The sequence below is a fragment of the Crassostrea angulata genome, chromosome 4 (assembly GCF_025612915.1).
Source record: "Crassostrea angulata isolate pt1a10 chromosome 4, ASM2561291v2, whole genome shotgun sequence".
NCBI lineage: Eukaryota > Metazoa > Mollusca > Bivalvia > Ostreida > Ostreidae > Magallana > Magallana angulata.
In genome coordinates this window covers 44,194,190-44,207,460 of record NC_069114.1, presented here as the reverse complement: position 1 = coordinate 44,207,460, position 13,271 = coordinate 44,194,190, and the positions used below count along the sequence as shown (strand labels likewise).

At 31.0% G+C, this 13,271-nt stretch overlaps 1 long non-coding RNA gene across 1 annotated transcript in view; it reads left to right on the top strand.

Moving 5' to 3' along the window:
• LOC128179594 (uncharacterized) overlaps nt 1–9,154 on the top strand; it is a 50,165-nt gene extending 41,011 nt beyond the window's left edge. The window contains exons 2-3 of the long non-coding RNA XR_008243105.1: nt 3,679–3,750; nt 9,084–9,154. This is a non-coding gene — a long non-coding RNA (uncharacterized LOC128179594). The remainder of the gene's footprint in view (nt 1–3,678; nt 3,751–9,083) is intronic.
• The last annotated feature ends 4,117 nt before the right edge of the window (nt 9,155–13,271 follow it).

Sequence of the window (13,271 nt, the reverse complement as noted above, 5' to 3'; positions counted from 1 at the left end):
TTTGCTTTTTTGTTTATTTATTGTTTGTTTGTTATAATTGAAAAATGTGCATCGTGTGAATTATAGTAATTATGAGTTCCATTTACGACAAGCATTCATAAACAAATTATTAAGAAATGAAAGTTGTTTCTAGATATAACTTCCCTCATTTTGCTCGTGCAAATTGCTTAACAACAAGGTGCAATAGCAAATACATATAAATGTACCAACTTTTTTTCTTGGATCCTCGCGTGATGCGTCAGAGTCCTCCAACTTAAAACTTTGTTGACCAATTGTTGTAGTGTAGGGGCTTAGGTCAATATTTCAGCAAGATATTTCACTTGTGGAGACAAGCACCAAATTTTGCATGAAGGTTCCTTGAACATTACTTGATCAAAAAATATCGTCGGCCATTCAAGTTTTGGTCATTTTAAAGATGGCCGCCTCTTATTTCAAAATGGCGTCTTTTTTCATAAAGTTTTCATAATATTCTAAATATTTTTGGGTAATATTTTTATTTTCTGTGAAATTATGAAGAAGAATTTGTTGTATGATATAATTTGATGTTCATTTCATAACTGAACACTCTGCACATGCGTTTAAAACATGCTGCAGCTGATTTTTGAATGCACGTGATCTAATCGTCTAAGCAGTTGCACTGCGGAGAGCAGTGCAAAATAATTCGGACTTGAAACATTTGCATTCCCCAGATCAACTAATATTACATCAACATTTTAGTAGTTTTTGACATGAAGCCGCCATTGGTGGTATGGATTTCCCGTGTGAAACCGATAAACCGCAATTTTATCCCAACCCTATCTGGAAGGGGATGCTTAGGTTTATCACTTGTATAGTGACTGACCCAATATATGTTTAGCTTGCAATACAGATCTCTTAATATGCTCTACAAGAGCAGCTCTTGATGGATCGAAGGATGCCGTTGTATGGAAGCTGTTTACGAGCAAAGAGGCGAAGGCGCGTGTCATTTACTCTATTGGAAGTGCTGGACCGAACGTACATGATGACTACAAATTCTTCTAATTTATTAATCATATGTTCTGTCACACTGTCACAAGGAGAACTTGAATCTGAGGACCTCTGTTACATTTACAAACACATTTCAGCCTGCCATTCTGTCATTTTACCTGTCTCAACAAATGCGGACTCTGTATCCCAGTCCGTGAATGCATGAAAGAATGACAGTGCTTTGATCTTGGACCCAGTGATCTAACAATGCCATGAACTGGTATCCATCGCAAATTTCCTGCCCTTTCCAAATGTCAGCCATAACTCATCAACTTTTAAATCATCAAAAACAACCACACCAATAACAACAACAATCTGTATCCGAACTTACTATGATGATTGAATTAAGACTACCTAAGGCGGCATGTTTTGCATTGATTTGCATTTTTTCCTTTGTTACAACTATAATAGTTTCTGTCGTAATATTTGCAGATACGATTTGGTTTGCTTAAATCCAGATGGTCTTGTTTTGTTCTCGTTACACCGAAGAAAAGTGTTTGGTGGTCTAGTGTTTCTATATCTTATGCCTCGTTTTCTTCTAGTTTCACCTTTATGATCTTTGTAAACATCGAAGATATTTTCTACTCTCCACAATGTCTACTCTCCAATCGCAAGCGAAGTGATGTGCGTTAGGATAATGTCATTGGCATAGTTATCAAAGGTTTGACATTGTTCGGTTGTTTTGAATTGACTAATGATGGGCCGTCAATAACAACTGAGGGAACTGTCGGTACACTGTTTGGCAATACTTTACTAGCTTCGAAAATAGGCATCGACTGAGATTTCACACCATTATTCATAAAAAAAACATTTTGAGAAAGTGAGGGGGGGGGGATTCTGATTTTCATATTCCAAACATTCTTGTAAATCACATTGCTCTGACAGGAAACAAGAGTTTAGAAAACAGGCTACATTCATCTTCTAAATTTGCTAACTATGTCTTTGAAGAATCAGCTTTTTGTTTGGAAACTTTATCATTAGAAAAACTAATTCACAGAATTTTTCAAGTACATGTACTACTTTAGAATTTGTTAGCCACAATAAGTCATAAATTGTCATCATAGGAATGTTTCTTCATTCAGTGTAACGTCGTGTTTTTGGTTTCCGTTTCCCTTGTGTAGAATTACATAACGTTACTGAGGTATGCGTTAAAACCAGCTTGTTTGGGTCTCCATTTTATTATTAAAAGAGTGTTTAGTCTAAAGTCAGTATAGGTTCTTCGAGTTGAAATTTTATTTAAAAAATGACATACATGTAGTGAGTAAAGAATGAGTGTTTGTCCAGAACTAATCGTTGATATAATGACTTGATTTAGAGTTGTTTGTTATTGGAAACCAGGTTTGACCAAATCATGTCACACGTTTTTAATAATGGCGAGCCTTTCTTTCTCGTCGAATGTGATTAAATCGTTTTTTGGGAATTTCACAAAATTAACAAATACAACAAATAATTTATAAAACAAGCAGGGACAGAACAATTAGTTACTGATTACATTTTATTCAAGTAAAGCAAAGTAAAGTAGCAAAGTTGTCTAAACTTTATAATACATTCAAACACGACTGTAAACAGATAAGTAAAGTAAGTGTTATAAGCTCCACATTTAAACTATTTGTTTTTCTGGTGGCCCATCAATAAGATGTTTTGGTTCCCCGTTTGACATTGTAAATGGATTGGTGAGGTTTTGTGTTTTATCTCTGTTTAAAGTAAAGCAAATCTAATGAATATCACAGATATCTTATAAACTGAAGAACATTAACAGTTGTTTTGACTGCTATTATCTGCCTCTTGATTAAAAAATAACGCACCTAAAGTGTGTTACTTATCTTGATCTCAAATACGCAAATTTAAACTGTAATAATTTGGGCATTTATAAGGCAGAATATTTTAACTGATTATCATTAAAAGCGTCTCATTTCTTATATTTGACTCAAATTGCCAATGCATTAAGAATTGGAGACGTTGACTCATGTCCGTCGTTATCATGACTTTTTAATTAAGCACTGGATGTTAACTGACCATTCATAGTAGTCTAGTAGTAGTTTTATGACAGGTCACATTTTCTTCTGTGACCAAATCGATTACTAAATGAAAGGAATATTTTTTGAGTAATAGTGTAAAGAATGCTTAACTGATATACTCTGGAAAAATCGAAATGCCGCACAGATTATCAAGCTAAAATGCTATTTTCATGGTATGTGTATTCTTAAATGTTGAGGATGGACAAAAAAATATACACTGTATGTTCTATCTGTAAAAAATAAGATTACAATAGCAGAGCTACACAAAACGAAATTTTAAGAGAGTAAACAAGGATATTTTCATTGCAAACAGATAAGTGAGAACCAATATATTGGTAAGGCATTGTAAATATTGAATGCATATGATTTACATACTAAATTGTAGAAAATGGTTAGCTTACAGTTTAAGTTACTGATTATGGTTTACGATTTAAATATTTTTGTATTGTTATTTTATGCACGAGAATTCTACAAACATATGTATAAAATAAAATTAAGATTTGAACAAATGTTTGATTTTCTGCATGAATATGAAATTCATTTGCATGGACGTTTTAGTTTCTTTGTTTGTTTGTTTATTATTTTTTTTCATTACCAGTCATTCAATTTAACAGTGTAATTATCCCGAAAGTTGCGACATTGTTTTTATTGATAGGTGGCTATATAACAACCAGATTAGTCAGATTGACAACAACGCATTTAAAGGGCTGTCACAGCTAAGAGAATTGTGAGTAAAAACTATGATTATTTTTAACTTACACTTTACCTTGAACTTTTTACCAAATTGTAAAAGAACTTTAGACTTTTTGTAAATATTTATTTTTACTTACATAAATGTAATACTTACACGGAAACGGTATTCTCATTTATACATTCATAACATTTCATCGTGAGCCAAAACATTATACAGAAATATTGAAACGTACTCTAGAAAAAGAAATATTCCTTGAAGATTTTCATTATTTTCGTTGGCAGTATTAATCAACTGGATTAAATCTACAACAATTTTTTTTATTTTAACCAAAGTTTAATTGTGAAGCCATCTTGGTAAAAGGGTGTCAAATATATTGCAAGCGAACATATGCGTCTGAAACTAAATGTGCATTTCATTGTTTGATCAGGGTACATTCAAACTCAATGAAAAGTTCGTTTCTCATTTAACGCTCTTAATTTCAAGGTTTTGTTCTGTTTTAATTGTGTTCTATTTTTATGTGACATAGGGGATATGTACTGAATTTATCTGAATTTCTCTTTTCGGTAGAAAATGATTCTAAGCTACGCTCAAATGTTGTGAGACGACCCTTTTTTCCTATATTTTAATTCATAAAAATTTGGATTTGACATTAACGTTCATAAAGAAGAAAATATCCCACACAAAAAATATTTTTAACCATTCAAAGTCTGTATTCCTTGGGGGGAAGGGGTGTGAAGACCATCTTACTCAGGAAAAAACACTCTGTTCCATGATATTCACCTTTAAGGACGACGGACCCAATTCAAGATTTCGCACCTCTGCGCAGTAATCCGTGCATATTCTTTGAATATGACTGTCGTAATTACGTACATCAGAAAACGAGAAAATAGTTCCCTCTTATTCATTTCTAGCAGTGTTAGATGCACAGTACTGATTTATTTCCAATGTTCATTCAATTGCAATCAGACAACTACGAAATCATATCTGCGGTAGATAAAATTGGGAATGCCAATAAGTTTTTTTAACCGTTAATTGTTATCAACACACCCGGTCCCGATGTAGAGCTGACACGTTTTGCCAAATCTGTCAATCAGATTTAGGTCATTGTTTCTTTTGTGATTGACAAGGTGTATGGTTTTTTTTTTATCTCAATCCAGATTAACTTTAAGGGAGGTGGCTTCAAATTGGGTCTTTAACGATAAATACAATAAAAGTACGTGATCAGATAAAAGTATTGCAAATACAAGGATACTAAAATCATATTTAAATTGAAGACATTATTTTGGTTATTCATTTTATTTGCTTTTTTGTTTATTTATTGTTTGTTTGTTTATAATTAAAAAATGTGCATCGTGTGAATTATAGTAATTATGAGTTCCATTTACGACAAGCGTTCATTAACAAATTATTAAGAAATGAAAGTTACTTCTAGATATAACTTCCGTCATTTTGCTCGTGCAAATTGCTTAACAACAATGTGCAACAGCAAATACATATAAATGTACCAACTTTTTTTTCTTGGATCCTCGCGTGATGCGTCAGAGTCCTCCAACTTAAAACTTTGTTGACCAATTACTATGAGAGAGAGAGAGAGAGAGAGAGAGAGAGAGAGAGAGAGAGAGAGAGAGAGAGAGAGAGAGAATTAGAATGAGACGGGAGGGGGATGGGGAGTTTTGTGTTTGCTATCAACAAGAAACCCTCCTCCCTGAACGGCTGATAAAGTTTTAGATGAAATTACATTTTTGTCATTTGTCTCAAATCATAACAAATGTCTGCATGTTACAGTTTTTTTTATTTGAAGAAACTATTGCGTTTAGGAGAAGAGCTATATTGATAACGTGTTTAAAATAATAGTTAATGCACTATCTGCTAGTCTACATTTAAGGTATCTGGCGGGTTTGCTGACATCATTATAATAACAGACATAAAAAATTGACCGTCTTAGCATAATTATTTAACTTTTTAGAAAATTACTAATACTCTATAACAACTTAAAATGAAATATTTCAATAATGTTGCTTACACTTTATAAAATCTCTTAACTATTAAGTGATGACATTTCATAGACGTGATTTATAGGGTAACAGTATGTTCTATTAGGAATGCTTCGGTCCTAAATGATAGAAAATGCGTTACTTTTACAATTAAAACTTAAACGTTGTGACTTCAATTACTGATCTAAAGATCTAAACCATTTAGCTGCTTATTATATACGATTACGAACTTACTACCTCTATGGTTTTATGCAATTATTTCTGCATTGATTAAGTTTCTTGAACAGAAAAAAAGTCATTTTTATTCTCTTTACAGACTTCCATAAATTGTTTATCTGCATTCGATATTAACTAAGAGATATGTATTTATGATATCTACTAAGTGTTTTCATGTAATGATATGTGTTGCTGTCTAATTAACAAAATTAATTTTTGGTTCTCAAACGCAAGATAATAATAACGTCGCGCTAACTTAGAGTAAAGTCATAATGGGAATATAAGGTTTTGAAAAATATTAGAACTTTAAAGTTGTAATGCAAAAATTAGCCGGAACACGTATTGATAATCTTTATAAACTGAGTCTAAATTATCTCTTCTGATATTGTGTTGAGTAACATAAATTCGTCTAATTTGTAAAAAACAAAATTAGGAGAACAGTTTTTAAATGCGTTAACGGACTAAAATGTGTATGTTGCATATTTTTTTCTGTCATTGAAATTGCATTGCTTGATTTGATCAGCATTGCTGTGTTTTAAACACAATAACATCATAACAACGAAGACGAATCTCAAAAAAAATTCAGATATATAACTTTGAGCCCAATGGATCAAGCGGACAAGTTGTTAGGGTGTGTTTCTCACAAACAGTTACCCACGAGCTACCTTAAGTTTGAACACTTTATTTTAAATATAACATTTGAGGTTGAGGGCCTCTACATTTATTTCTTTAAATAACAATTAGCAATTAATCTATTTATATATAATTCTATCGTTGATCATTGCGACTGGTTAGTATCAAATGACATATAGGGGTTAAACAAGCGTTCGACCTTATTTTTTAGGAAATCAGCTAAACTGAATTGGAAGTAGTTTAAGAGTTAGGTCTGCTGTCTGATCTCTATTTATGTACTTTTTTGTGATAAAAGACCGTCAATATTATTTCTTCTAATTACAATGCAATGTGCTTTAAATATGGTATAATGTCGTTATTTTGAATGTTGATATTCAGGCATTGGGTAATCGTAATGGAGTAATCGTAATCGATTGTAATGATTACTCTTTTTCAAGTATCGACAGTTATCTGTAATCGAAGAGATTTTCGATTACTTGTAATCGTAATTTAATCGATAACAGCTAAAAAATTAGTGTAATTATAATAACTTTTTCGATTACTTTCGATTACCTTTCACATTAATATATTGTGATGCACATATTAATAGAAAAAAAATACTCTACCCGTGTTATTTATAATATTATAATTAGAGTAAAATTGATTATATTCATGTAGTTAGTATGATTTTCCTATTTCACTAAGCATATAAATATTGGTTAACTTGAGTATATAATCAGATAATCAGTTGTATAGTATGCGTTCACTCCGCAATTTTTTTCATAATTGAATCTAATATGTCTTAGAAAAATCACTAGAGCTCTTATTGATTGACCATTATTGAGAGAGAGAGAGAGAGAGAGAGAGAGAGAGAGAGAGAGAGAGAGAGAGAGAGAGAGAGAGAGAATACTCAAGAAAACTGCTTAATGTTTGAATAAGCAGTAGAAATTATAAAATGTTATCCAAAAAAGATAGAAATTGAAGTCTCAATTTCTTTTTCATTGTTAAAAGAATTCCCTATATAACTCTAAATCGAAATCAACTGATACGCTATGTTCAAAAGAGATATCAATTACATTTAAGTGAAAAATACTAGAAGTAATCGATCATTAAATGAAAACCTGTTTTAAAGTAATCGATTACAATCGATTATAGGACTAAAATGAGTGTGATTAATAATTGATTACACAAATATCCACTATGTAATCGATAATCAATCAATTATATTTTCAAGTAATCGTGCCCATGCCTGTTATGTTTCTCGTAAATATTAGATTGCCTAAATAATAATAATCAGATTCCAGTTCTATTGGGATCATTTCATAATTAGAGGTTGCGTCATCAAGCTTGGGATTTTAACAACCTTTGAAAGAAAGGGAGCACATGTCTTATTTTATCATGTGTCTCCTTTCCTTTGAAAACACAAGATGTGATACAATTTGATATGACATGACTTTTTTTAAAATTATGTATTCTTTTCTTTGAACACACACCATATAACACAACTTGATTGAATTAAAAATGCCATTATTATACCACTACATATATTTAATTTTGGTTGAAACGCCTCATTTCATTATCTAAACAAATTCATCTATATCGTATAACATATCTTGTCATAATATGACGGCGTGAAAAGCTTATTATTAAGCCGCTTGGTGTTATATTTACATTTTTTACAAATTAACCTCAGGTTTTAATTTAATGCGCCAAATTTTCACATTTTGCACAATAACTCAGTACACGTAATATAAATCCATCTATTTTTACTTAAGTAACTTTCTAAACGACATTGTAAAAGAATGTAGACAATATTCTGTGTGTTTGGTTTGCTTTCATCTTTGTGTAAATTTGCTGCAACCTTGATGTGTGGTTCCCCTATTGTAGACTTGGAGTCGTTGACTCGAACCCGTCGTTATTGTCATGACTTTTAAAGCGCCGTGGATTCATTAACAAACCCTAGCAGTCATACAATCACATTGTAGAAAGAATGTTTTCATGTAAGAAAAAAAGATTCCTAGTTGACTATACTGATTACTGAATTTGAATGAAATGGGTATTTATTTAAACGTTAGGAGCAAGGTAAAGCATGTTAAACTGGTATAATCCGGAAGTGTTTATATTTCATTCAAGCCAACATGTGCTATAATATTTGTATATATAAAGTGTTACTATCTTAATCATGATGCGTATACACTTTATTGTTGATGATGGACCACAATTAGAAAAAAATAATGTTTTGTGATAACATAATAAAAGAGAACTTCAAAGCTTCAGATAGTGATGTTACTAAGCAAAGATTGGTTTACAGTTTAAGTAGTACATTATGATTTCAGATCCATAAATTTGAGTTTATTTACTTCTGTGTACGATAACTAAATTGGAATACATGTGAAATATATTTGCAAACGAAACAAAACTTGACTTAATGCAGGGAAAATTCATTTGCATAAGCGCCTTTGTATATTTGTTTTTTTCTATTACAAATCATTCACTTCAAAAATGTAATTACCCCAAACGTTTATATCTTGTGTTCATTCATAGGTCTCTGTCTTCAAACCAGATTAGTCAAATTAACGTCAATGCATTTCAATGGCTGTCACAGCTTCGAAAATTGTGAGTAAAAACTAAGATTTTTTTGGAAAACGGGTTGACTAATGAGACTAATGAGAAGTTAAGCGAGTTCACACCACGTAAACAACATCATTTTATATTGGCAAGACACTGTACTTTTGCATTTTTTTTAGAATTACATATGAGTGCATAAAAATCATTTTTTTTTTTTAATTAATTTTGACAAAATACATTGACCAGCTGAAGGAAAAGAATGTTTCCATCCGCGCTTGTGTGTTTTAAAAGCTTTAAATGTGGGACGGAGCTTAAAGTTTTAAGGAGACTGAATGTAAGCACTGTCCTTCTACCAAAAATAATGACCAATTATATCTCCAATATGATTGATTTCTTTTTTCTTTTTAAGAAAGATATTCTACAAGAATAAATTTATTTTAAAGTTAATTACATTTAAAATAGAAAGAGACATTCTGAAATTTACTGTCAAACTACTGGGGGCGGTATTTCAGGCCACCTTTGTAGAAAAAACTTTTTAAAAAATGTAACAGTTACACATGAACGGAATCTTTTTAATATTGACATTTTACCATGATGTAGCAGGAATTATATCGGGCGGACCTTGTTCTTAGTAAAATTCGTTAGGAGAATCAAGAAAAATTAATTTTTCTACTTAATCCTTCCTTTAAAAATTTCCATTCATGTTTTTATCCTATTTATAAAATTTGATTACCCGACAAATGGGCCGTATAATGCTAAATGCGTTAAACAGTTCATTTTATGTCATGGATTTTTTTTAATTAAGTACAATGCTTACTGGTAAAAAATGTCATCTTTTGAACTTTGATGTCACATCATGAAATAAGCAAACTTTGCTGCAAAACTGCTATTTAAAAAACAATGAAACTACAACAAAACCAAACATTTATACAGATGCAAAAAGCAAAACTAAGAATAAAATTATGCATGTATTTCAGGAAGAAAAATCAATTCCAATGCTTACTGGTAAAAACAGTCAACCAGTTATATTAGAATTAGACTTCTGCAAACGTGACTCCAAAAACACTCTGATATTGCAAATACAAACAAAGTCAAAGCCTTTAAACAGTTATGTAAAAATTAACTAAAAGAAAAAATAACACCATAGGATACTTATCATTTGACTGCATACAGTGTTCTGTAATGCTGTTCTAGCTTACATTTGTTGGTATGTGGTATAAGCATAGAACTTGAATACTATTGATTGTACTTGCTATTGAAACTACAAAGAGAATAGAATGCATTCCATTTGCGCAGTAGAACTGTGAAAATTTGAATCTAAAATTTATGAAAAAAAGAACAGTAAAAAATAAAACGATTAAAAAAAACAAAAAACAATACAAACAGTTATTCTGTGAGTTGTGTGTTATGTTATTTTTTGTACGGTAGATTTCCCTTCTACGTGAATAAATAATGTTAAAAAACAATGGTTGGTTGCAAATCCCAAGAACGTTAAACTGAATATGCTTGGTTACAACATACTTTAAGTTTTGATATTTAGTGGCTTTAAGTTTTGATTTTGAGTGTTTAGGACAACAACATTTTTATAACTTAATGTAAATATCACTATTTAACAAACCCATACCTTCCATCTCTAACCGCCCTTTCAAAAATCTTAAAAATCAAGTTACAAACCAATGATCTTGTACTTAAAACAACTAAGAAATTAAAAAAAAAATTGTAAATATTTTTTTGAAATCATTTAATAAGTGTATAGCGATAAAATATACTACGTGTCAGATAAAACATACAAACTTAAATTATACGTTCGTAAACATTTCTTTTATTCATACTTTATTACCTAAAACAGTGTTTTACTCAGAAATGATTATACCTTGTATTTAATTATTTATTTTCCATGCTGACATGAACTTATAAAAGTATTTGATTGCCATATTATTTTTGTTTGACTCTCAGCTGCTAATGAGATCGATTAACAAGTCAATATAGCCACGGTCGGTTGCTTTTCGAACGAGGCATCCAGTTTGCATAGACTTCTAAATGGATGAAGTATAATTTGTAGCAATGTAAAACAAAAAAGAAATAAAAAATTCTACAATGAATGACAAATATAAAAAAAATGTATAGCATTTGAAAGATTCGCAAAGGTATCCACATCAAGATAGCGCTGCCTTACTTTGCACCCTCATCGAAAACTTCTGTCGTTTATACAAAATGTAAAACGTCTAAATCATTATAGACTACGGTTGCACTTCCTATACCATGGTAAAAAAGCGGTAGTAAATTAAAAAAAATAATAATATATAAATAAAAAATAAAAGCCTGTTGTCGTTTTTATCAGTTTTTACAAGGAACACTTTGTTATCTTAAGTTCATGCTGTCACTCAACAATCTACATATACTACTTACCGTGTATGGTTTGTGAATGTGCGATGGTATAACAGTATGACATAGATGACATAGGAAACGTTCTACAGTAATTTACGACGATTTTGAAATACTTGTGCTTGAATTACAGTCAGTTTTGATATGTCTTTCGTTGGGTATTTCTTACCGTGTAGTTGTTGTTATTTGTTTTATTTACTAAATATATATATAAATATATAAAAGATAAACATAAACGCTTTTATTTTCATCTTCAGATGTTTTACAAAAGTTGGTGTCTAGTGTACCAATGGCGAATTCGTTAGGCTGTGAGACATTTTTTTAATTTATTAGATAAAATATACGCAAATGTATCATGAACTATTAGTTTGCATTAAATGTGGTCTTTATAATATTTCTGATTTTGAGTCACGTTATGTCCGCCGTCACGATATTCCACCACTTTTTTTTTTAAATCGTCACGTTATGTCCGCCATCAGGAAATGTCCGCCACTTTTTCGAAAAAATCATCACGTTATGTCCGCCTTAACAAATATTCCGTATATTCCCCCAAAAGTCATTACCATATGTCCGCCGCCTTCGAATTTCGGAGAAATTGTATTCAATACATGCACTGTTGCAACCACTATTGAAATAAGACCACTATTGAAATAATTTTTTCAATAGTGGTTAGGAATGTATTGCAAAGGAATCTTTCAAATGAAATACATTCCCAACCACTATTGAAATAATTTATTTCAATAGTGACTTTATTTCAATAGTGGTTGCAAAGTGATTTTACTAGTGAAATGCATTCCCAACCACTATTGAAATAATTTATTTCAATAGTGGTTTCATTTCAAAAGTGGTTGCAACACATCCCTTCGAATGTAATCGTCATTTAAATTTTATACCACGTATGTTTATTTGACCCTTTCAGTTTCGCAGTAAAAATCGTGCCTCATGTTTATAGACTATTTGATAAAATCTAGGTACTTGTAGTCAAATATAAAATATAGACGTTTATTGATTTTGAACATAAAATTTATCTCCATTAATTGATGGATAAAATGTGTTCTAGAAATGAATTTGACAATACAAATAAAATGTTTGTTTCTGCTGTTGCAACAATTAACATATTTAGAAGAGACTCCATTAAGGGTTTATTTTCGATCCGCGCCTGACCTTGTAATAGTAATGATAGTAAACAAACTATACTATTTTATGCTGGATGTTCCTTAAATATAGCTCGATATACTAAGTTTTTATGCAAAACAGACAACCATTTTTTTAAAAATAGTATTTCACACAAAAAGCATCAAACATGGCTTTGATTTTATTAAGCAACACAATGTTTATATTTACAACCACTCTTCACGTGATTGAACACAAACGATAACTCTGTTCTGAATATCATTGTTTAATATAAATAACCGCTAGGTTGTGAAATAAAATATACATCTTAAAAATTGTTCATGTTTTAAATCAAAGTAGGATATGATATGAGAAACAACCAGTACTTACGTATTTTGAGACTATTATCCAAACACATGTACTTCCGATCGAATTTTACAGGAATCTCGGTGAAGTCTAGTGAACTGGATTTATCAATTAGCAACGATAAAGAAAACATTACAAACACATTCGCAGAGGTGATCTTCGGGTTTAGTGGCTGCCGTTAGTACTTGTGTCTGTCTGTCTGTCTGTCTACATTTATATTTTCAAATGCGTTTATATGGTCTACATTATTAACGCATTTTGAAAAACAAATAGTGTGCAGGGTCCAGTCGGAATTGTTAT